This window comes from Phymastichus coffea, unplaced genomic scaffold (assembly GCF_024137745.1).
Source record: "Phymastichus coffea isolate CEN01 unplaced genomic scaffold, Cenicafe_Pcof_1.1 PCOF00003, whole genome shotgun sequence".
In the NCBI taxonomy this organism is placed as follows: Eukaryota; Metazoa; Arthropoda; class Insecta; order Hymenoptera; family Eulophidae; genus Phymastichus; species Phymastichus coffea.
Window position 1 is genome coordinate 10,498,637 of NW_026706814.1, and position 27,543 is coordinate 10,526,179.

At 35.7% G+C, this 27,543-nt stretch overlaps 1 protein-coding gene across 1 annotated transcript in view; it reads right to left on the bottom strand.

Moving 5' to 3' along the window:
• Window positions 1–27,543, bottom strand: part of LOC131665521 (uncharacterized) — a 271,982-nt gene that overhangs the window by 37,775 nt on the left and 206,664 nt on the right. The window lies entirely within an intron of this gene.

Genomic DNA, 27,543 nt, shown 5'->3' on the forward strand with positions numbered 1-27,543 from the left:
AGTCTATGATAGAGCAGTAAACTGAAGAATTGGCTATAAGAGGATGAATATTAGATATGTTCTTGATCTCTTAGAATAAATGGTAAAGTAGTAACAGGGCTAGGAATGGGAATCGCAATATATAATTAAATAAAAATTGAATAAGAATTAAATAAGGAATTTCAAGCACGATTCCGTTGTGTGCATAGCTTGAACCCAGTAATTCTAGATTTCTCTGCTCTACCGACAAGCTTTTTAACAAAAGTACATGATATATGCGAGTAGGATGTAGTATACTCGATCAATTTTCTACCTATATTATAAATAGCACAGAAATTATAATTTGACTATGAATTGCTAACTTTGATCTTCGTACGATCAATCGTATCAGACGCACCGTTAAGAAGTAGCGATGTGGTTATATGTTCAAAATAGACTCTTCGTAATCACAATTTAAATTACAATTTCCATGTTATTAATTTCATGTAGCTGTAAAATCGATTAAATAATAGTCTCTAGTGTACTGTCACCGACTCGCATGGCATGTTTACTTTTTTGTGAATGGAGGAGGGAAAAAGACTTTACTTGATATACAAAAGTCATTTACAAAATATTTATTGACACAAATATTTTAGGGATCGCGCTTTAGTAAACTCCCTGTTACTTAGAAAGAAGGCTGATCTGATTTCTGGTCAGTGAACGATTCACACTCAAACTCGTATTTGCAAGTTACGTAACATAACGATACGTCACTTATCGCATTTTTACATGAGGTGTAATCAGTTGATAGACAGTTTTCCCAAACCAGTTTTCGTAATGACCTTTTTTCTCAATTTGTTTTCCCAAAATCAAATTTTCCTAAAATATATAAATCATACGAGGGTGGGTCAATAAGTGCTTAGAAAATCCAAAAGATGGCGATCCAAGCATCTCGACTTATGATACACCAGCAAGCGTCACTATTAAATAAAATGCTGCCGAAGTTTCAACCAGATCTATCGAGTAATTCCGATCGTCGATCCTTATCGCCGATCAAAGTTGTGACGGAGAATTCCGGCCGTACCCGTCTGGGTTGCTCGCGACCGTTCGCACAAATTATTTATTAGGGGATTCGGGAAGCAAAAGACGTTCCCACGACTGAATAACGCGTCGAGCGTAAACACGTTAAACGCACAGATTCGAAGTCGGGATGAGGAGTGATACAGCGGCGAATAAACACAACAGCGGATTAATACGCTAGTCTTTTAATTGTCAACAAACGATTACAATACGGCGATCCCGGACTTACACACTACGAGCGGCACAATAATAAACGTGAACGTGAAGGTGAATCGGTGGCTGGTCAGCCTGCCGATTCCCTTATAAAAACTAAATATTACAACAAATGCCCGACAAACACTTCTCGCCGATAGACTATCAACGGGTAGCCAGCAGGTCTGCTGTGCTACCAACCATAAGCTGGCGCTCAAACATGCAAGAGAGAGAGAGAATCAAGAGAAAAACACGGCACCGACCTCGACCTTCAGCCTCTCTGACGGCTAGAGCGCTCCTCAGTGTGACGTCACTGGTGTGTTCCTCGCTGACCGTCTCGCTGATGCTTGTTGTCGTCACTATTTGTCTTCTCGCTCGTCCTCTCGCTTGCTCCACAATATTGCTGCCTCAATCCATATCTCCCAGGAATTGCTGTTGCCGTTGTTTCTGCCGCCTCTTCGTTGCTCGGTGCTGCAGCACGTCAAATTCCTCGCGCGCTCACCCACGCACCTCGCCGGTCACCCACACGCACCGGTGCCGGGTATCTTTCGGGGCACAGCTGGGCGCGACCCAGCCTCACGCTCTATTACTCGTCCGCGCACCGGGCGTGTCTCTGAAACGAACAAAACGTCGGCGAGGTCGCGAGGCCAACTTGAAAAACCGTGACCTTTCGGTTTTATCCGCGCGCGCGACTTCCTCTGCTCATAGCTTAGCAGAGACTCCTCGAATTTTCCCCGGCGATCCGCAATTCGAGCGCTCTCTCTCTCTCTCTTTCTCTCTTCTTCTGCGCCGTCTGCATCGCTCCAGTCGTCAGCTCAGCCCGTGGTCAGCACCTCGTAAACAAAAGGTCCAAGCATGAGTGTGTGTACCAAACGTACACACTCTCAGCCTGGCGCGGCGCACGGACATTTGCGAGAGCCAAACGGACGAGACCGGCCTAGCCGAGATTCTCCGTCACAAAGTGAACAACTTTTGTTTCTTGTTAACAATGGAAAAAAGTGAGTTCCGAGCGGTGATAAAACATTTCTATTTAAAAGGCCTTACACCGAAAAAAATCAAAGCTGAGTTAGATGCAGTTCATCGTGTATCTGCCCATGTGTTTGAAACTGTTTACAATTGGGTAAATGAATTTAAACGTGGCCGTACATCGTCTGCAGATAAACATCGTTCCGGCCGTCCTGTAGATGTGAGCACTCAGGAAATGATCAATAAAATCCACGACATGGTGTTGAGTGATCGAAAAATAAAATTGCGCGAAATAGTTGAGGCCAAAAGGGTTTCAAAAGGTATAGTTATTTCGACTTTGTATGAGAAATCGGATATGAGAAAAATTTCGGCAAGATGGGTGCCACGTTTGCTCTTAGTCGAGAACAGACACAGTCGAGTGGTGGCCGCTGAGGTCCTCTTGGCGCGTATCCACCGTAACCCGGACGACTTTTTGCATCGATTTATAACTGTAGACGAAACGTGGATATATCACTACACTCCTGAAACGAAGGAACAGTAAAAACAGTGGATTATGAAAGGTTAACCAGCTCTAAAGAAGGCGAAGACAGTGAAATCGGCCGGCAAGGTTATGGTCACTATTTTTTGGGATGCACGTGGAATTATCTTCGCCGACTATTTAGAAAAAGGACAAATAATTACCGGACAGTATTATACGTCGTTGTTGGACCGGTTAAGCGAGAAAATAAAGGAAAAGCGTCCTCATCTGAACAAAAAAAAAATTCAGTTTCATCAATACAATGCACGAATGTACACTTGCTTAGTTTTAATGGCTAAAATTAAGGAAATGAAGTTCGAATTAGTAGACCATTCACCGTATTTACCAGATTTGGCCCCTAATAACTTTTTTTATTCCTAAACCTGAAAAAGTGGCTTGTCGGACAACGATTTATCTCGAACAAGGAGGTCATAACACAAACAAATGGCTATTTTGAGGATCTTCAAAGATTATTTTTTTCTGATAACTTAAAAAAACTTGAAAGACACCTGTAAAAGTATATCGAGCTAAAAGGAGATTAAGTTAAAAAATAAAAAATATTTACCAAAATAAATTGTTTTTCTATCTTTTTCTAAGGACTTATTTTTTATTTATATACATCAAAATTTTATGATATTCAATTGTTTTCAAATAATTGTAAATATCATTGTTGTTCAAGTACTCTTAATACTGTTATATGATCGATGCAATGCTAGCTTCTATTTGTCTTCTATTTTTGTTAAGCCCATTTCCTTATGCGTTTACCCAGTTTAATTGGAGTAGCATGATCTCGGTGTCCGCCTGTTCTTTTTTTTTAGTTCGTCGAAGAATACGCACGTGCTTTTCCGACTACAACCTGGAACTGATTATGCCAACCCTTGGACAAATTATTAGTGCGAGCGATACCCTGTACACCGAGTCATAATGGTTCCACAGTTGAGGTCGGTATCTTGGAGGGCATGTTTCATTGCAAACCCAGCTTGGGTTTGTCTTCGGACACTAAGTCGGTGTATATACATAGTCTCGAAATAGTGTATAATAGGCTCACTTTCTTCAGGTAATTCGTAACGTACACTTAAAAAATGTAATACAACCTCATCTATCGGTATAAAAGTTAAAGCATAAAGTACTTGAATCCCTTTTTTTATTGGCCGGTCATCGTTATATTCATTTTGGAGTTCTTCCTGTTGGACACGACGATAAATATTTTGTCGCAAATGAAAGAAGCAACACGAAACAATTTTATCAAGAACGTTTTCTGCGGCCTGTATAATCGATAATTCGAAGTCACTCATAACTTTAGTAGGTAAGTTGATAATTCCGAGTTGACGTCCTTCTTCTAACACAATTTCAAAAATTTTAGTGTAAGTTGTTTATTTCTTCTTCTCTACAAGAGCGTAAACAAAAGGTAAGCCAACTTTTTGCTGTTTATTATTTACGCCGGTTTACGTGGAGGCTCCGAGAATAGAAAAAAATTGATAAAAGGTGCTAATTTGAAAGTTCCGTCCACGCTTCGAAAAAGTTGCACTAAATTAGCTGGCGTAGCAAAAATAATAATTCTGCCGAGGCTCTTATCGTGATCGTCATCCTCAAAAGAATCGTACAGGAGAAATTTATTGCCGCCTGTATATTGCACGGGAATTTCTTGTAAATCAGCCAGACGGATAGGATTGGAAAGTGTTTGTCGCAGACGAACGCGTAATATTTGTTTTCGCAAACTCGAATGGTCGGGATATTCCGCTAGCACTTTTACAGAATATATATACGAGTAGGTAATGAGACCTTGCGCATATTTTATCAATGAAACTGTCACGTAAAATAAGTTACCTGATGGAACCCAACGTAATTCTCTACGAATTATTTAAGCGGGAGGCATTTTCGGATATCCTTCTGCCCTTCTTTTTGCTGAATTAAGCACTTTTAAAACTGCCACTTCTTCGTGGTTTAGGGCATGACTTTATTTAGAAACGGCAGGTCCTTTAAATACAATCAAACTGTCTCCGTCGCCGGAAGTTATAGCCCGCGCTTCACATTCTGTCTTACGTCGGCAATTTCAATATCTCCGAGTAGTACCGGGATGTTTGTAATACAAATAACCGTTTATATGTAAAAAATGCGATTGCCTAGCAAGTAGTAATTCAGCCATATACTATAAATTTTAAAGTTCCCTTGATAGTTTGTCAAAGGGACCTTAATGTTGTAAACAAAACGTAATTGAAGTGAAGACAATCACTGAAAAAGTATGTTCGATAACTACATTCTTATTTTTCTTTTAAAAATTTATAAGTTTTTGCGAAAAAGATCCTTTGGGAAAGTTTGATTTTAGGAAAAAAAATTTAGGAGAAAAGGTCATCAGGAAAACTGATTTGGGAAAACTATCCCACTATCGGTGTAATTAATAAATGTACAATAATCGGAATAGTTGTTTTATTATTTAATATGAATGTGAACTTTGTTATATGGCGCACAAGCTGCAACACGTGATTGAGAGCATATTACTGAATTTTTTGTTGTGGATAAGTAAAAGTGAGCAGGAAAAAGTGTGGAAGTAAGCAAAAGGAAACAAAAAATGAGAAAGATAGAGCTGAATAAATAAATTTACAAAGACAGTGAAAATTAAAATGAAGAAAGAAACAAAAGGTGAGAGGGAGTTTGAAAGGTTAGAAGTGCGAAGGAAAGTAAGAGGAGATGAGCAATTCGAGCAAGAAAGATAAAGACGCTGGAGACGAGATGAATAAAAATCTCTCGGTGCGTTACTGAAAATCACGTTGAGATAATCGACACTAAAAAACAAAAGCAGACATTCAAGGATATAAAGATGAAAAGTATTACAGAAGAAATAGAAGAGAAAGAAGAAAAGAATAGAAGAGGTTACAAAACAATACAAGAAGATAAAAAAAATTTGACCAAGGGAAGCAGAGTGTGAGGAAAAGAAAAATCATACCTGAAGAGAAAAGTAAATGAACAGCAAAATGTAATCAAAAATTCAAGCGAATAAATAGATAGTACGAAATTTACTTCTCTATATATCTATTTATCTATCTTTACATCTTTTCATCTCGGATAGATGAAAAAAAGAAAAAAATTTTTTAATAATAACGGATTTGAACAAGAAGGTAACAAGCATTGACGATACTGACTATCATAGACAGCGAAACAGATAAATCACTGGAAGGGAGGACTAAATAGAGGGAGCAGCAAGTGGAGCAAAAAGGTAGATTGAGGGATTCAAACGGGAGCCTGAGAAGTGCGCTCAACTGAAAGAGCCAAAGAAGTAACAGAAGTAAGATAATAGGCATAGCGATAAGTATAAATAGTTGGGCCAGCGAACTCTCAGGCAGGGAAGTAGCGCAAATGAGAAGAATTTTATAGGATAAGAATAGGCTAGAGGAAGTGAATAATGTAGTATTCAAGGGAGTAAGGGATACAGTACATAAAATAGAAAGAAAAAGAGGTCTGATAGTATTAAAGAATGGAATAAGAGGTTTATTGCAACCAAATAAAAATAAAATGTGAAAATAGTAAATGTTAGAATAGGGAGGGGGGGGGAGTTGTAACTACGAAACAAAAAAATGCGGAAGATCAAAGAAAGCTAATAATAAATAAAAAATACTAAATAGGATAAAAATATTTATAACAAATGACTTAAATTTTGAAAAAAAGGAATAGGTAGAAAAATTGACATGTGATAGGAGACAAAAGGAATGAAACATCAAAAGAGGAATAAGAAGGATCGGCATAGCAGGACAATGAATTAAATGAGAGGATAAAAATGGGTTGAGGAACATTGAATATAAAGAGACTAATAAGGATCTGAAAATACAAAGAGAACAGGAAAATATCAGTAAGAATAAGAACAAGAATAGAGTCGAAAATTAATCAGAAAATAAGTAAAACAGTGGACAGGAAACGCAGAAGAGTACCAGAATGAATAAAATAAATAGGAAAACTATAGCTAGCCCAGAGTAAATGTAAAATAAAATGAATCGAAAGTATAAAAGAAAAAGAAAAAGAAAAAGAACAGAAGAACAAAAAAATAAACAAAATAAAAGAAACAGATAAAAACAGGAATTAGGGAAGGGATTAGTTAACTAGAGGGAAAAAGATAAATACATTGGACATAGATGAGAAAGAAAAAATAGTATACAGAAAAAGCAAAGATAAAAAATTTAACAATAGATGCTGTTCAAAAATGAAGAGGATAGCAAAGTAAGAATATAAGAAATGGAAAACAGAAAAAAGAGACAAGAAGAAATATCTAACAGCTAGAAATTACTGCAACAAAGATAAAATGGGTGTGGAAATTGAAAAAAAAATAAATTTCTTGAATGGCATGAGATTCTAAATGAAGCAAAGATATATGGGAGTGAAGAAATAATGAACAAATTAGTAACGATAATAAGAAAAATAAAGGACGGAGAGAAAAAACTGAAGACTAGAAAATAAAAATAATAGTGCCGATATATAAAAAAGGAAACAAAAACGAAACAAGCAACTACAGAGGAATTACAATGTTGTCGATACCATACAAGATCTATCCAGCAATAATTAAAAATAGATTAAAAAGAAGCAGCGGACAAAAAGCTGTTAGCAAGAGGATAAATAGGTTTTAAGAAGGGCAGATCAACACTAAATAATATATTTATATTGGACCATATTATAAAAATGACTAAACGATAAAAAGAGAAACTGTACGTGCCATTCACAGATTTAAAGACTAAATTTCGTAAATATGGTAAATAGGAAAAAATTATGAACAATTCTAGAAAGGATAAGAATAAGTAAATATTTGATAGAAAAACTAAAAAAGATATATGAGGAAATTAAGGTCGAAGTCAGAGCAGAAAACGGGATAATAGATGATATTTAGATAGAGTTAGAACTAAGCTCAAGTATTAAATCATATTCTGTAATATTTATACACAAGGGAAATAGAAAATGAATAAGAAGTACTGGAGGAGTAAAATTAAATTATTGCAGGATATAAACCTAGACTACGCCGGCATTATTTTACTGGCTCTAAACAGAGAGACGATGCTAGATATGATTGACACACTAAGGAAATTTTTAAAAGAAAAAATATTTACTTTTAAGTACTAAGAAAACCAAAATATTAATAATAAAAAAGGACCAATGAAAAGAAAGAAAATTTGTATATGGCAGAAGAAGATACGTAAGAAGTGAAGACTAATTAGTATATAGGATTTTATTTTAACAGAAAAGGGAACTATAAAGAACACATAGGAGCTAAATAAACGAATAGCAACGACTAAAGAAGTATGGGTTCTAGGAGAGAGCAGTAAAATGAAACATAAAAAAAAGATAAACTTTATATAATTTCCTAGTAAGAAGAGTGATAATATATGGAGTAGAAATCTCCGACGAAAAAAAAAAGAACTAGTAAATATATTCACAACGTACTAGAGCTAGGTCTTTCTACACAACAAGATATATGATATACAGAGAAATTAATGTAGAAAAAATGATGGGAAAATAGATGACAAGGGTGCTAGAATTTAAAAATAGGATAGAAAAGGAGGAAGAGATAAGACTAACAAAAATATTTTGGAAAAAGAAATAGAAAAAATAAGAAATAAAAGATTATATGATAGCTAAAGAAAAATATTTGAATAGTATAAGTTTATCCATTAAAGAAATAGAAATTATGACAAAAAGGGAAATATATATAAAAAGCGAAATATGAAAAAAGGAAAGAGCGATACAAGGTCAAATAATAGAAGAAGAAATAGATAGATCAAGATATAATTTCAGATATAAAAACATTTTAACAATAGATTGATCAGAATGTTCAAAAATATATAAAAATTATAAAGAAATAGCATAAATAAGATATGGAAATCTAGAAAATGCCAATAAATACTGCGAAACAGAAGATAAAAAAGTACAGCTAGTAAAAAATTGTGAAGAAATAAACGAAGGAAAAATAGAAGCAAAAAGTTAGGAGAAAGTAAAGAAAAAAATAGAAAAAGTATCGAAAAGAAAAAATAGCAATACAATAGGGAAATGGGTAAAGAAATAAGAGAAATAAAAAAGAATCAAGGAAAGAAATTTAGATAAGAAATAGCTATTTAGAATATAAAATAGGAAAATTAGGAAAGAGAACAATTTAGGAATACAGGAAAAACAGGAAGAACAAACAAAAAGGGAATGTGGTAGAACAAACCGCGACGATAGAAATAAAGAATTGTAGAAATGTAAAAATGTTTATATATGAATATGTGTGTGTGTGTGTGTGTGTGTGTGTGTGTGTGTGTGTGTGTGTGTGTGTGTGTGTGTGTGTGTGTGTGTGTGTGTGTGCGTGTATGTGTGTGTGTGTGTGTGTGTGTGTGTGTGTGTGTGTGCGTGTGTGCGCGCGTGTGTGTGTGTGTGTGTGTGTGTGTGTGTGTGTGTGTGTGTGTGTGTGTGTGTGTGTGTGTGTTAGAGAAAATAAAAAATCTGTTAAATATATTTCTACGAGGTCTGTCCGGAAAGTATCGGGCCTACGTTTATATCTTCTGTAACGTTTGAATCTATCTCGCGTTATGAAAATAATAGTTCGGACTTTTTATATTGAATTCGCAAATACGACTCCGAGAAAAGCAAGAAATTGACACGCGCGTAATCTAAGTAATAAAAGAAAATCTTTCGAGTAGCAAACCACGAGGCTTACCAAATCGATAAGTTGTTTCGAAATGCAATTGAGAGCAATCGCATCTATCGGAGAGAGGCCCGACAGCGCCGCGATCACTGCTCAATTTAATCTCTCAACAACAAATATATTTCAGGTGGGAAGATATCTAAGGCTGCTTTTTTCTCATGAGAGAGATAGTCTCATGAGTTGAGCGCTTAGAGATCTGTAGGAAAGGAGTTTAACAGGCTAACCACTGAACAAGAAATTCGTCTCAGGAAATAGCTGAGGCTTTATTTCTACAACAGTGCTCGCGCTGCTAAGCAAGGTAGGAAAATGAGTCCTCTTGCCGCAGCGACGAGCGAATTTATACATGCGAAATGGGCTCCTTTCTACGCTTGGTAGCCCCTACAACGCTATTTTTGTCATTTACGCAAATTTTGTACATGTTTTATCGCAAAATGGCTCGATCGAAATTGTAATTATGCGATTTAAAAAATTGAACTTGAAATGATGAATTTTTTAACATAAATTACATCTCGAGGAAAAATCGCCTTTCAAAGTTATAAGTTATACAATTTAATAATCAAATTACGCCACTTTTACAATAAAATTATGGAAAATTTTTACATGAAAAAATCGCTAGTGGTTAGAAGAATGTTATTCAAATAAAAGATGATTAATGTTGCTCTCTAATTTTGAATAATAATTAAAAAACAGATTTGCAAATTTATTTTTTAGCAGTTTAAAAATCAGCAAATTAGTGACAATCATAATCATCAATTTTACAGATACGTATGATCGATTTGCTATCTAACAGTGTTATTTTAATTGTTTAAAAAAATTATAAATTGTTTATTTATTGATAACTTAGTGAATAATTAGTTATCAAAGTGTCAATTCTTGCTTTTCTGTTTCAATACGTCGAGGTTGTAATGGCATGCTCGAAATAACAATATCGTTGTTTATTGCAAAATAACTAACAACATTAACTTGTAGATTAGATTTGACTAACAAATATCGACTTGAGAGTTATAACAACATGAAATTCAGGATCAGCGCATCAAATTTAACTAAGAAATACTTTTGTTCGTTTAAAAAACTTTATAATTGACGATTTTCTGTTGTAAACAATAAATTTTCTCACGGTCGTGACGTCACGCTCCTTATATGGTAATGTTTTCGCAGAGTTGCCCTAACACATTTGCATATACGTGTGAAAAGCGCCTACGCTCAATTACTGCTTTTCTTTAATAGTCTCGTGTGTGACGGGTTGCCGTTTTGCAGAGGAAAATAGGAGACAAATCAGACTGGACCGTTACACTTCGGGCCATAGTGTTCGAGCGACCTCTACCGAACAGAAACGTCAATAGTAAAGCCTCACGAATCTATTGGATACTTACTGACACCTGCCGGACGTATAGTTCACTTTTTCGCGTTCGTTGGATTTTGATATTGTCAAAAATGACTGAAAAACAAGATCAACGAAATTGCATCAAATTTTGCTTTCAATTCGGAAAAACGAGTTCGGAAACTATTGAAATGATGCAAAAGGCCTTCGGAAGCGAGTGTATGAGCAAAACACGAATAAAAGAGCGGTATAAACGGTTCAAGGATGGTCGCACTTCTGTCGATAGTGATTCTCGTTCCGGCCGACCTTCGACGACCAAAACCGCAGAGAATATTGAGCGGGTGCGACTTGCAATCGAACAAGATCGTCGTATGACTGTGCGAGAACTAGAAGAAGACCTTGGGATACCAAAAACTGTCATTTCAGAAATTTTAACCGAAAATTTAGGAATGAAACGCGTGTGTGCGAAATTCATCCCAAAATTGCTCACAACAGAGCAGAAGAACATTCGCTTAAAAATCGCTCTGGACAATCTGGAAATGGTCAATGATGATAATGTGCTTAGAAAAGTTATTACAGGTGATGAATCATGGGTTTATGGTTATGATCCTGAAACAAAACAACAATCTTCACAGTGGAAGCATTCTGAATCGCCAAGACCAAAAAAAGCACGTCAAAGTCGGAGCAATGTTAAGTCAATGTTGATTGTTTTTTTCGATTGTGAAGGTGTTGTACATCACGAATATGCAGCAACAGGTCAGACAATCAATAAAGAATACTACGTTCAAATTTTAAAACGTTTGCGTGATGCAGTAAGGAGAAAACGGCCGCACTTTTGGGAAAGTGGTGACTGGCTTCTCCATCACGATAATGCGCCAGCGTATTCATCCAATCTTGTGCAGCAGTTTTTGAGCAATTGCTTCGATAACCTCCATACAGTCCCGACATAGCCCCTTGTGACTTTTGGCTGTTTCCAAAACTAAAAAAACCACTCAAAGGACACCGATTCGATGACAAAACAACGGTTGAAAACAATGCGACGAGTGTACTTAAGGCTATCCCTAAAAGTGAGTTCCAGGACTGTTTCGAAAAGTGGAAACATCGATGAAACCGTGTTATTCAATCAAGTGGGGATTACTTTGAAGGATGCCACCCACCAGATGATAAAGAATAACGCTAGCACGTAAATATAAAGGTAGGCCCGATACTTTCCGGACAGCCCTCGTATATTTAGAAATGCGTAAACGAAACATGCAACAAAATTTGATATGATCAAAAGAGATTTTACGAACAAGAGACGATATAAAAACATGATATAAGCAAGCGATGCACTGTATAGAATATGTTTTAAAATTTAAAGAACTATGTATAATTTTTATAACAATCAAGTCCATTTATGGACCATGTATAAGGCTGTAATAAAGCTTTGCTACTAGTAATATTTAGTAATTATAATATTCAAAAATAGGATAGTTTTTACGATGCAATATTTCGTTAATTATAAATTAATACTTGACGCACTGATAAATATTCAGAAGAACTTTAATTCAGTGTAAATATATTCAGTAATATTTCGATGAAATAGCGGTACCCAGAAAACTAATTAAGTGATTTTAAAGCACTTCTTGATTGAAAACGAAATAATGAGCTAATTCTATTTAAACTCACCTCTGGCACTTACCACCGACTATAGGCTGTGGAAAGTGACAATGTAAAAAAGTTAATCTAGCTATTCATATACGGTATTGTATATCTTATTAAAAAGATTTTGTCCAGTTAACAATTAACAAAAAATTAAAATATAAATAATTAATTTTTCGTATCAAATATCTATTATGCCAATAATGTGTTTTGCTAAATTAAGAAAATAGTATACTGGAAGACACAAACTTAGGTTATAGAAAATTAATTAATTATCAGAACAGCTGAAGCTTGATAATTAGTACTCCATTGACGGGGATTTCTTAATGATTCAAATTTGTGTTTTCATGCATTGACTTAATATATAAAATATAAAATATAAAATAGACATAGATACATATTCATAATTTCAATAATATGAATTTTCTATTTCATTACTTTATGATCGAATTATCAAAATTCAAGTGTTATTATATTCCAGATTAACTTATAGTAAACTTTATTAATTATTATTCATCATTCTCCTTATGTCGATCCTACATATTCTACGTATTTTCAGTTCCATGGTAAGTACAATTTTTATGAAAAATTTTATAGTCATGATTTATCAATCTGGATTTCATTAATTATCTAGAACAGTAAGAAAAAAAATGACTGGATAGATTAAAGATTAACCATTTATTTTTTGCAACATTTCAATTATCTATGAGTAACTCTGTGCAGACACTGTGAGAATAATATATTAATTATAAAATATGTAATTCGTACATTATTCATGATGGACGGACGTATTTCTAAATCTATCTAGAATTATTTAGTTTTTCAAGGCTATAGTGATTAAGGAAAATGAGAATTCAGACGAAGATAACGATATTTATTTCAAATGTCACACTATAAAGTGAAAGAAATAGTGTATACCAGAAAAAAACTTGATAAAACAAAAAAAAAGCATGAATGCTGTTTTATTAAAATCTTTTTTTAACTTTTATATTTTAAATTATTAAAGGCAACTATTTGTTTTTTAATAATCAAAGAAATTAAAATTTATATTTTACCGTCACTCTTTTTACAACTCATTTTCAATTTTAATTGATTATTCTCCTAATTAATATTTCTAACCATTGAAAGTATTGGAATCTATATAATAATGGCACGAATATATAATAAATTAGTTTTAGATGGCTTATATATATATATATATATATATATATATATATATATATATATATATATAGTTACAAATTATTAAATATCACAAATGCAATATCAAAGAAATTAAATAGCTAGTCCATAATTATACATAAACTGCTTATTATCTATATTTTATATAAAAATTGTTGAAATACATTTATTTTGACATTATTTTTTCTTTCTATAATATCTCTATAAAATTAATAATATAACATATCGTAACTAAATTATTTATAACGTTTTGAAAGTAATATAATTTATCCAAAAATAGAATTGATGCTATCAACTAGTTTGAAATACCTTTCATAAATTAAATGAATTAATGTAATGTAGTTTTTTATAATTAAAATGTTTAATAAACTTTTAGAGTACTGTTAAATTAAGTAATGTTTAAGAATAAAATAAATGTACAAGTAATATAGCTTGTCATATAACAAAATAATACAGATATCATAACTCATTTATACGTTAAAATTACTTTAATGTTAATCATCGACAATTTCTAAAATTTCATACAACTTCACTCTTCGGGCCTGTTGTCTTATTATAACGTAACGGAGAATCACGATTCGGTGATTCGTCTAGATTGGTTCTCACCCTTATCCGTTCACCACTTCACACTGAGAGTGTATATGTATGCACTCTCTTGCCGATTTTTTCTATTCTAGATGCGATGAACGGGATAATTAGATGGACCCGCACCTGTCGTAATAGTCGGCTGTGCGTTCGTCGGGCTAAGGGAGAAAGGACTATCGAACAGATTACCTGTAATCGTTTTAACGATTAGGTGGATTAGCGTCGCTGCCTTAATTTGGTCTAATTGTGTATTGGATTTTGTTTGGGCGCATTTTTGTACTTTTCTTTTTTTTTTCAATTTTTGAAATTGAAGCTGGTTGAATTTAATTAAGTGACAACGTGTTTCGCCCATCATCACTCCTCGTCCTAGCTTTAGTATCGTGCGTGATTAATATACACACCTGGTATATTATTCAACTGTCGGAGAGTTCGCGACTTCGGAATTCATTCATTTGTAAATAATTTGTATGTCGGCCGCGGATATAACTATATCTTGGTTCGTAGGTTGAGCTCCGTTATAGTAATTATATATTATATAAGATGAAGAACATTAGACGACTGTAATCAAGAACTATGAAATTAGTACTGAAGTTATTTATTTTATCACAAAAATTATCATATATTCATTACCATACTTCTTCAACAAGGAAACTCCCCTAACCTGATTACACCGATTTCATTATTTTTTAATACGAGGGGGGGGGGGGGGTAAATAAATCTTTACAAAATCCAAGAGATGGCGCTCGTCACGCTTAAATTATGTTGTATTTGGCAAGCAATACTACTAACTAGATATCGTACAAAGTTTCAGTTCGATTTATTAAGTCGTTTTTTTTTGTGAGCGTTGGTTGAACAAAAAGTTATTGGTTTATTTGAAAAATGGAAAAAACAGAGTTTCGAGCAGTGATAAAACATTTTCATTTGAAAGGCCTTACACCAAGAGAAATCACAGTTGAGTTGAGCGCTGTCCATGGCAAGTCTGCCCCTGTGTTTAACACCCTCGTATGTTGTAGATCATAGAAAAATAAGTAACGCGGATGATTGGTGGAAATACTGTACATTGATCATTGTTGAAGTGAAATACTTGCAAAGCATCTTGAACTACATATGAATAATTTTCAGAAAAACCGATCATAACAAGTATTTCTCCTCTATTTTAATTCTGTTTTGTTGACGAAATAAATTGAGACTGCTGTTTCGCTATGAATGAATGCGGTTTAAGAATCTGTAGCTTGTCACAAAATTCATTTACAAAGTCAGAAATTTTACTTGTAACTGTTTTCAAAGTCAACCTATTAGTTGCTCTCCATAAACTATATTGTACCTAATCGATAAATACACTATTTTAAATTTCAAGTAATGTCGTGGAAATAAATGAAACCACTGGATATTTATGACATTAATCTAGGTAGCAATCGGATGTAGGTGTTTTGTACACAATTTATTTTAAACAATCATGATAATCACGAATTGAATTTCCAGTGTCTTTTGTTAAGCTGTTAATTTTAATTGCATCAAGCATCAATCTACAGTTCTGGTGAATCGCATATACACATATTGAGTGAGTTCCTTTTATTCCAGCTAAAATACAATATTATGGTTGGAGTTTTATAAAAGCACTGAAATTAATTGGATGATATGATTAAGTCTTTTTGAACAATGTATGTAGTTCATTGAGGTCCATTAACAATAACCGTTTATGCACTTTAATACGCTTAAACATCAACTTTAACTGAACACGTGTTTTTGACTTCTGGCATAATTCTACCAACAGTATCGTTATTATAGAAATCATTAATTAATGTAATTGTAGTATTTGGTATCGTTTTACCAGCTCTTGTTGTAACATCGGTCAGAACACCACTTATTGATCGTAGTTCGTTAGCTTTTTTAGCTAATGTTCAAGAAGTACCAAACTCTTTTGAAATTCGTCTTATACTCTAAGATGCTGGTGCAATCGTAAGGATTCTGAGCTTCATGGAATCATTTCCTTCCAAACTTATGAATTTATTTCTAATCCTTACAGAAGTTCTTTCAATGTAAGTAACCTAGTAATTGAAGCATCTTTTTCAGGAGTTAAGGAAGTATTTGGTCAATCACAAAACTTTCAGTATCTTGGTCTGCCGACGTATCATCACATTCCATACTACTGATACATTGGAATCTATATTCATACTGCTATCAGATTGATTCAATGAATGTTTTAATCTTCAATTATTATATACCATGACAGTTACTGGTAAATTAGGCTTTTCCTGCAGTAATGCATATATTCGTATGGATTTTTTTGGATATGGTGTTAAAACTACCCTTAAAAAGACTGTTGCGCAAAATTGGGAAGGAACTCCCTTGAACTATCCTTAGAAGGATTGTTGAAAAGTTGATTACAACAAGTGATTCGAGAGGACTGTTACGTAAGAAGTTACGCAACCAGAAGAAATTTCCTTCAACTATCCTTACAAGGATCGTTGAAGAAAAAATGAGTTCGCTAATGTAAGAGCTCGCGAACTATCCTGAAAAGGACTATTACGCAAGCAGCTATGCAACGAGAAGAAATTTCCCTCAACTATTCTTACAAGGACCGTTGAAGAAACAAAAACTTGAAGCAGCAGTTATGTACTACAAAAGAATATCGTTTAATTATCCTCGAAAGATTTTTTGAAAAAATGAAAGCATAGAAAGATAGAGGAAAGTGCATATTTTCTTTTAACGTACAATATTTTATACTGTAAGATATATTCGCATTGGTTATGAATGAGATACGAAAAAATCTAATTATTTCCAAACTAATTAAATCTAGGAAAATAATATCTCATTCTATTACGAAAAAGGTGCAATTGAACAAATACGATTAAAAACATAGCATTTAAGTAAACATTGATTTTTGTATTCATTTTATTTTTTGAAAAGGAGCTCCTATATCTGATTGCAAAATTAAAAACCCATATACCCTTATAAATATTTTCTAAAAACACAAGATTCGAACCTTAAAACATGATTATAACGCGTTTTTTATGATTTCGAAAATTTTACTATTACAAAGCTTCCTGTAGAAGGATGAAATACGATCATAAATATGTCATTCCTGTCAAAATAGCTGACGTAATGACAAATTTGAACATTTTGACCTTGCCTTTGAACAGTTGTCCTTAAAATGATCTTGAAAATGAGCTTTTAGTCAAAGTTAAAAACGAGAACAGTATTGTATTCCTTTGTTAAAAACCATCGAAAAATGACGATGGGCTTTTTTGTACGCTATTTCAAGTCTCAGCCACATAAAACTGTATTTTTAACTGTTTTTTGAGGTTACGAATGAAAGGTAGCCCAGATCAAAACTAACGATGTGTTTGTGTTTAGCGAGAAAAAAGAAATGCAAATAAACTTTTTCACTAATTTTTTCTTTGCCTCTGCATATATATAAAATTTGAAAAAAATCAATCGTCTTTGAATCATTCCAAAATATATCGTCAAACGATACCACTATAACATAATCTCTTCAAAGTATGTAAGCTATGTGCTAATATAATGTTTTCTTCAATAAATTTATTTTATTCTGAAAAATGAATCTTAATAAACGGATTTTATAAAATTTACTAAAAATGTAGGAAAATTAAATATAAATGTTTGCCCAAAAATCTATTTACTAAATTATTTACGCGAGGATTCGGAAGGCAAAATGTTTTGCCTACTGTTCAACCTGCCGGGCATTCAGGTTGCGACGTTCGCGAGCAAGAGAGCCTGGAACTGGAAGAAGAAATAAATCAAACTCAATTACAACTCCCAATATCAATCATTTATTAAATTACAAATCAAGAAAATATAAAAGAAAATTACAAGCTTAAATGAAGAATAATCATATTAACAAAAAATAATCCTTCGTGGGCGTGTCCCGTCCTGGCAAACGTTCGGAGTGAAACGGTGTTCACGGAGAGGTAGTACTCAACCACTGCAAATCGGCATTGCGACACGGCATGCAGTGGTGAGTCTCTCCGGCAGACTTGGATAACTAAATGTCGGTTAGCGGCTGCATTCCTGCTCACCGCGGAGCATCAGGTCGTCCAGAGTCCGAAACACCACGGTTGTCATACGCACAGTAGTGATGAGTGGAAAGCGGGGAAAGAGAGAAAGGAGAAAAAGAGGTCACACTAGATTGGTCGACTCCAACTGTTATACCTTCTTATCTGGTGGACTTGGACGACGGTGGTGATGAAGCAAGACGCTGACGGATGTGCTGCAGAGATCGGAAACAACCCGGCTTGTCAAATCAATCACCATCGACACCAAACCAAACCATAAAGCTCTACAGCAATCTGCGACGTTGAAGCTAAGTCGATCCTTTTACTGCTACCACCGGCGATCCATCGAGCCGAATCTCTGCACTAAAACTGTTCTTTTTCCTTCTCTTTTCGCTCCCTTTTATTCTCGCTTTCCTCTCCCCTTCCTGTACGCCTCCTTGCGCTCAGTCACGCAGTTCATCCGTTCTCAGCTCCTAAGCCATTAATTCGCACCTCAAACCAATAAATCGAGCATTAGTAATGCGCTAACGCAATTACATCGATGCCCGGCTTAACAATAGCGTGCGCAGACAGCGAGAAGCCAGGGATGACAGGAAAATCGCTACTAAGCAGTTTACCTCGTCACTATTACTACAAATATATAGTTGCTTGTGATAATATCTTTCACAAAATATTATAAAGCTACAAAAAAATTTGGTAAGGAATGCAGTGAAATTTTGTACTGTTAATATTTATTATACGATGAAAATTGTTATATGATGTATAAAAATTGCTATGACTCTAACATAAACTGTTATGGCATTAACAATCATTATTATTTTTGTAGCAAAAATGTATGAAGCTTGTAGTGAATTTTATTATGTCACATAGTAAAAATTGCTCAGTCTGAAGTAAGCTCCATCAGTAGTTCCCTTGATTTTTTAGGCAAATGGCGTTTAAAAAAATACTATACTGATTTTATGCGGTCTCTAATAACTCATTTCATATCTATACTAATTCCAACGAAGATAAATACTTAAAAAAGATTAAACACTTACGTGGCTCAATCAAGCGGTTGCCTAACATGGCCGTAGTTCTATTAAGCAGCTAAAGTATGACGCCACCATCGCCTTGTAGATCCTCGTTGACTGTGGGTTGGCGCGCGTACAATCGAGAAAAATTTCGGCTCGGTTGCAGACTCCGAAGCATCAACATCGACGACACTGGTATCGCTGGCTCCGCCAAGAATTTAAGCCAATATTAGACCATATTGAACTTCAGCGGCAGTCATGATCTTGAGTCCACGTGCCATCTGCGGGACCAACTCATTGCGCTTCTAACGACGGGTGACTTTCACTTGAGGAAATGGGTTGGATGTCCAGCGATCCCATGATCCTCGACGAAATTCCAGTTAACGAACGCTTGCGACTCAACTGGGTTCATTTCTCGACAGATGGCCCCGTGAACTAGTTGGGAGTCGGCTGGATTCCAGTCGCCGACTTCCTCCGATTTAAGGTATCCAACCCAACCCGAACCCCAACCTACCGCGGATCCACCGCTCACAAAGAGAAAGACGCTGTAGATCTATAGAGCTCACTACGTCTTTGACCCTGACAGATGGCTGACGCCGATTACCCTTCTCGTGCAGTTGATCATCGAAGATCTTTGGAAAATAAAGATGGATTGAGACGAAGTCTTGCTTTGGGGCTGGCAAGATAAATAGATGATGTTCTACGCAAACATTCAAGACGTCGCTAACCTCTCCATCCCTCGTTGGATCGACCTCACTCCGACAGGAAGTCTTCAACTTCACGCATTCTCTGATGCCAGCCAGTGCACTCTCGCAGCGGCTGTCTACTCCAAAGCAGCAACTAACAATAGACGAACAGTCATCATCTTTCTTAGTGCCAGGTCCAAGCTGTCCTCCATAAAGAGCCTGAACCCATCCAGCTCAACCCACTAGCGCATGATCATACCAAGCTCCGTGTCACCCTCATCGCCGTCCAGAAGCTGGTTACGAACGCAGACCTTCTACGAGACCCCGCCACCTCATGTGGGTCGTTTTCCATTGGTTGTGTTTCCATAGCCCGGTGGGGAACAACCTAGTTGACAATTACATTGTCTACATTCAGGAACTAACTGTTGGTGTAAACTTCCATTATATGCCAACAGACCAGAACCCCGCGGACGTCGCTTCACGCGGCGTTGCGTGTTACGATGGCTGCCCTTTCTCGTGCGCGAGCTCCTTTTCTTTATGAGTCACCTTCCAAATAAAAAGCAATCTATTGGCCATATGATTTCTTTGAATGACCACTTACCATTATTAGCATTAGTATTATTATTACCCTGATAAGCAATGTTACTATAATATAATCTAATACAATGTTATTATAATAAAATATAAAATGTTATATAATCCGCATAGTGGAAATTTCTACTATACACCGACATATGAAATGGATAATAGATATAAGGACACCAACTCGCCCTATCATTATCGTCAACTGTTTATAATTAATGACTAGAGAATACACACGCACGCATACACCATTTCAGTAACAGAATCGCTTACATAACACATATATACTCGCACAGTAGCAACTCGTAGTATAAACGTCATTCCGCCAATTTGCACTCCGCGCTCACCTTAACAGAGACGACCCGGGTGCTACCAAATCCGTCTGGAAGATGAGCTTATCGAGTCTAGACGCTTCGCAAGCTCCACCTGCTTTGTTACCAAGGAGAAAATGCTGACCGCATCCAACCAAGGAATAGAGGAACCCTTGTCCGAGTCAACTTGGAGAGCAGTAAAAAGTCAGTCAGTACCCATCACTTGATTCGGTCGGACGTTCCCTTTAACTTTACATTCTTCGCTATTTGCGCGCGTACAGTTCTATTATAGTATATCTTTGTATCTTCCTCGTACCTTTTACTTGATTAAGATGTTCACGGAATAAAAGCGACATTGAATTCTATTTTTCGCGTTATTAATTTCGTGCGATACCTTCCTCATCGATCAAGTTATCGATCGATTAGTACGAGAACCATCGACATCACTGCTGGGACTTCTGCCCAGCACCATCCAATAAACAGAAACGGTGACAGCGACATTCCAACCCGAACCTAGGACCCGAGTTTCGCCGAGGCAGTCTGCCCTACCTGAGCGATTAAGGACTACTTGGCGTCGACGAACTCCACCACGTCCTTTCGGATCTTCTGCCAGTCTGCTCGATATTGCTGCCGAATCGACTCAAATCAGCTAAGTCCCCCTTTTCTACATTTTTCGTGAATTTTGACGTAACATGCGTTAGTTTTGTACCTTCGGATCTCATCACCTTTGATGGGCTGGGTCGAGTTGGTTCTCGAAAGCCTTTGGAATTGATGCTTGCCAGAAGACTGTCGTCGCTAGACTGAAGACCATCCATCTCTCATCACTAGCCAGTCATTACTCCTGTGCTAGCCCTGTTACCTGGAACTACACTCACCTCAACTGGTTCTCGACCCTCGGAAATCTACTACGCAGCATTGCTTAAGTGCATCGACTGCTGTGCCGCAGGTAGCCCGATCATCCGCAGTCACTGGACTCAGTGAACGCTCTTAGACTTCGCTACACGTTTTTTATCTGCTCCCGGCTCTCGCAATAGCAAACCTCGATGGAACGCTCCTTCCTCGAGTTTAACCGGCATTGTAGCCTCTCATGCTCTTCTTGGACGACGAGAGTCTGCTCAAAATGGGCAGCCGGCTCGACAACTTATGTTTTCTCTACGACTAACGATATCCAATTTATCTCAGCGGACGGTACATTTGGCTGAGTTGATGCTTCAGTGGCAATATGAGCAGAACCTACATAGAGATTACCGAGTTACCTACGCTTTTACACTCCAAAAGACTTGAATCACGACCGGCAAGGTTCTTATTAAGAGGCAGATTCGGTAGTGCCTTGTATGCACCAGGATCGCCGAAGACAGCAGAAGATAGGGAGTGGATTTGCCAGGCCTTTCTCCCTCTGCCGAAGTAAGAGTTAAAGCTTTTTCACCATCAAGGACTAAATACCATCAGTATTAGATTACAATTATTACTTATATTTAATATATCCATTATCTTAAATTATGACTATTTTTTATTAGATTATTTATAAAATTAAAAGTGACTTTGCATGTATTGGGCAAGACGGGCTCTGGCAAGACAGATACCTCGTAAATTGAAATGTTTATTTTTCTTAAATTTACAATAGTTTCATGAGTGATTCCGAAACATAATGTTTTTTCACATTGATGAATTAAAATGGTCTTCAAATATGGAACTTTGGACAATTATCTAAAGAAATTATAAAAGATACTTTCAAAAAGATTTTTTTTGGTAACTACAACCTTTTTATTTATTTTTATGCCTATATTACTCTAAAAATGAAATAGAGTTTATTTATTTTCATCTAATGTATTTTCTTGGAGAGAGTCCGTCTTGGCCGGCGATTTTTAAAGCACCTCAAATTTGATTAATTTTTTTCATCAATCCACTATATTAATTTAAATAACTTTTCAGAGCTATTATTACACAGATACATTGATTATTATACCCACTTCATGTTACAAATATAATAATATACATTTTTCTTTATTTAATTGCTTTTTTTTTCATTTTTTCTTAAATTCACCGAGTCTCCTCTATATTTGAACCAAAAAAGTAAAGAAAGATGATTACCATGATTTTTAAGCTTCGACCATTGTTATTGTTATTTTGGTTGTTGTCACTCTAAGAACTACGTTCATGTGGAACTCTGCAGAAATACAGTAAGTATTTATAGGCATTAATCTTAGTTTCCTATAGTCATGAATATTTAGACCACTCACGTCTCCCACCACTTTCGCAAGGATACGAAAGGAGGTTTTACTGATATATGATGAGGTTTTTTGGGATATATCTAGTCAAGAGAAGATTCAGACTTAATAACAATCATCACTTTTGAGGCAAAGAGAAAGATGACGTGAAGCATCGTTTTTTGAGTACCGCGCTTATGAATACGATAGAAGAAAATCTATGGCATAAGTAGAATTGACTCACTTATTAACCCATTAAGGCCCAGGCCAAACCTGGGAAAGATAGCGCCAAACTAACTATGCCAATCGTAGCTAAATCGAAAAAAAAAATACCCCTGTTTTTTCTTTTGCCGTTTGCAATTGTTTATAAAAAATTATTTAAACAAATTATCAAAAAGTTATTATTTTCAAAAAACTGATAGCGGCAATCGATTCTACGGGAAAAAACATGAAAGAAATGTATATAACGTTTTTTTGTCAGACGTCAATTTGTTTAAGAAAATAGGACAGAAAGCTTTGAATTTTCACAAATTGTACATTTGGAAATTTGACTAACATAGTAATTGTTGGGTTACGAAGTTGCAAAGAGTTTGCAAAATTTTTTTTCTATTGAAACCGTGTTAGAGATCACGTTTGAGTGGCGGGCTAACGGTTTTATGTAATATTATGGATTCAGTTTTCATTACAATTTGAATGTATTATAGAAAATCGCTATTTTACAGTTATTTGTTTTTGGAACAAATTGACATTTGACAAAAAAACGATATACAGGGTGTCCCATTTTAACTTACGCACCAAGATAACCCAAAAACTATAAGAGCTAGCGAAAAATGTTTCGAATAAAAGTTACTCGTCTCCGAGGGGGACCTTGACTTTGACCTCGAGGGTCATTTTCAAGGTCATTTGAAGGTCAACTTTGTTTTTTCAAATAGGAACCCCTATTTTCGACCCCGGATTCGGAAAGAGCGGAAAATTCTACGTTTAGATAACGTATCATGCGTGGGGTCCGGGAGACCCGCCAAGGTCATTTGAAGGTCAACTTTGTTTTTTCCTGGAGTACCCTACTTTTTTTATCACGGATTCGGAAACAACAAAAAATTCTACGTTCAGGCAAGGTGTAACTTGTGGTTGATCACTCAAGAACATGTGAAGGTTAACTATTTTTCATAGGAATCGCTATTCTCGACCCCGGATTCGGGAAGTATGGAAGGTTGTCCGTTCTGTCAACGTCGAGATGTAACGTGTATTCAATTCTTTATTCTCATTTAGAGGTAAAAGTAAGTTTTTGAATAAAAACGTCGATTTTTGTTTTGAACGGAGTGACGAATTTAGTGTTGAGATGAGTGATTATTAATAGTAAGCATTTTTGTAACAACTGTTGAAAAAGTCGTTGAGCGTTTTTCATGTAAGTATTAACAAATTATTACCACTCTTGTGGTTAGTGTTATCTTTCAAATATGCATTACGTCTTTGATATTTCTTCACAGAATGACCAATTATTCAGGAAATGAAGTCGTTGAAGTATTGTTAGTACTTGGTGAATGTCGCCGGAACTACCGAGCTGCTGCTTGGCTCTATGCTGAACGTTTTCCGAACCAGCGCCATCCTAATGACAGGCAAATCAGAAATATCGAAAGACGTTGCCGTATGAATGATCTTCATCGACAGAGAGGTGGAAACAGAAATGTGAACAACAATGATCCAAGACTTCTTGCTGTGTTAGCAATGGTTCATGTGAATCCTCACATCAGTACAAGAGAAATCGAACGTCGGTTGGGCGTACCTCGTACTACTGCTCATCGGATGTTAAGATCCGTGGGTTACCATCCATACCATATCATCCTGCACCAAGAACTCAATGAAAATGATTATTTACTCAGAATGAATTACTGTAGGTGGGCTCTTAATCAACTGGACGAGAATCCCAATTTCTTTTGGAATGTTTGTTTTAGCGATGAAGCTACCTTCAAAAGTGACGGTAAACTCAATAGACATAATTGTCATTATTGGTCACCTGTCAATCCTCATTGGCATCGTCAAGTGATAAATCAACACCGTTGGAGTCTTAATGTTTGGGTGGGAATATTCAACGGGCATATTATTGGTCCCCATTTTTTTGATGGCAATGTCAACGGCCAAGCGTATCTTGATTTTCTGGAGAATCATCTACCTGAATACTTGGAGGACATCCCACTGAATGTTCGGCAGCTCATGTGGCTACAACAAGATGGTGCTCCAGCTCACTTTGCTGTAAACGTTAGAGAATTTTTGAATGCTCAATTACGTGACCATTGGATAGGTCGAGGTGGTCCAGTTCCCTGGCCACCTAGGTCTCCTGACCTGAATCCACTAGACAGCTATTTCTGGGGATATTGCAAGGACGCTGTTTACAAGGATGCACCTACCACTAGATTAGATATGATGGATAGAGTGAGAAGAGCTTGTGCAGCTGTTACGCCTGAAATACTTACAAACGTTCTCAATAATTATCATCGGCGTTTGGAAACATGCTTAGCAAACAATGGGGGACCTATTGAACATCTCATGTAATTGTGCGTGCGCATCATTCATCACCAACTTATTGCCAGATCATTATTATTGTTATTATTGAGTTATTCCTCATCAGATTGACTAATACTGTTGATTATTACTACTAATGACTAATATTTTTTTGTTAAACTCTGTACATAAAAAGTTGAATAAATTTAGTGTGTTCTAAAATTTACGCATACTTTATTTCTCATATGAAAACATGAAACTGTTCTGAGTAAAGTAATTTGCCATTAATTTGACGTTTAAATGGTCATGGAAAGTTGAATTAATTCATTACATAAAATATTTAGGATTTTTTGTACTTTTCGAATCCGGGGTTAAAATTAGGGATTCCTATTTGAAAAAACAAAGTTGACCTTCAAATGACCTTGGCGGGTCTCCCGGACCCCACGCATGATAGGTCATCTAAACATAGAATTTTCCGCTCTTTCCGAATCCGGGGTCGAAAATAGGGGTTCCTATTTGAAAAAACAAAGTTGACCTTCAAATGACCTTGAAATGACCCTCGAGGTCAAAGTCAAGGTCACCATAATATGTCCCCCTCGGAGACGAGTAACTTTTATTCGAAACATTTTTCGCTAGCTCTCATAGTTTTTGGGTTATCTTGGTGCGTAAGTTAAAATGGGACACCCTGTATACATTTCTTTCATGTTTTTCCCGTAGAATCGATTGCCGCTATCAGTTTTTTGAAAATAATAACTTTTTGATAATTTGTTTAAATAATTTTTTATAAACAATTGAAAATGGCAAAAGAAAAAACACGGGTATTTTTTTTTCGATTTAGCTACGATTGGCATAGTTAGTTTGGCGCTATCTTTCCCAGGTTTGGCATGGGCATTAATGGGTTAAAAGGTAACTTCATGGCGACCATGCTGACCTTGAAAAATAAGAATATATCGCTGTCTTCATCTGAGAAGCAATTAAGACCAAAGAAGAGAAACAAACCAAGAAAAAGAGGCTAAAATTATCACAAGACTGATAGGCTGAGAAATGGGTACATCATCCAAAGTAAGATTTTTCCGAATCAGGACAATACTCACGAAAGTTATAGTCCAGGCAATCTAAATTATTTTTCGAATTAAAACACACCCGCGATTTTACGACTGGAAAAGATTAGTGGGTCAACGTAGAATCGAATGTTGAAGATTTAGTTGCTTATTTTTACCGGAGTGATTGTTTAAACAATGCTAATACAGGTCATAAACAAATTTTTTAGCTATAGCTCAGGCTGCATGGGCAGCAAATGCACATCATTGATACCATTTTAAGGTGTTGGGAATCCGCGTCGATTGAGGGGCAACGATCAAAATCGGTCAATAAATTGGTTAGTTATTAACAATAAACCATTGAAATGACGTGATTTTTTAATAATTTTTTTTTTGCAATATGATGAAAAACTCAACTCAGAATGACTGGAAAAGTGCGCTTCATGCAAACAAGTGTGCTAGATTTTTTTTTTCTTAAGCATTCCTGTGACCAACAAATTAATTATTTACATAAAAAGGGCTTCATTGCTAAATGCAATAACTTATTTCAATAATGTCCTACCGCGGTCGGCGACCAATCAATCGCTTCCTAGAGAGTTGTACTACATCATACTCTGAGCAGGTACTGTGATTTTCATTTTCGACTGACGTATAAAATTGATTAACTCCGCTGGAACTTTTTTTATCGATTCATAATATTATTCTCCTAAAAGCTGCTATTTTTCTCTACAATTTAAAAAAAAATTGGACTCCCTCACTCAATTGGAAGACGAGATAATTTTTTTTTTCAAAAATTCGCCGCGCCTTTAATTATTAACATTAAGGAAAAATTTTTTTTATCGTCAAGTTTAAAGGTTAAACTTTCATAATTATCTTTCGGAATGACTTGAATCATTCGAGTTTCATTAAATTTCATCGAATCGTGCGAAGCGACCCAGGCGGTCACGTGAACCTTTCGTAGCAGAAGACAGCTGAGTCGCGCGCTCAGTACTGATCGAGCGCCTTCAAATCGAATACGCGGAAAATTTTTTCTATTTTCTCGGTGACTAGTGGTCCAATTTCGCCAATTTTTTTTTTATTCCGAAGAGAATC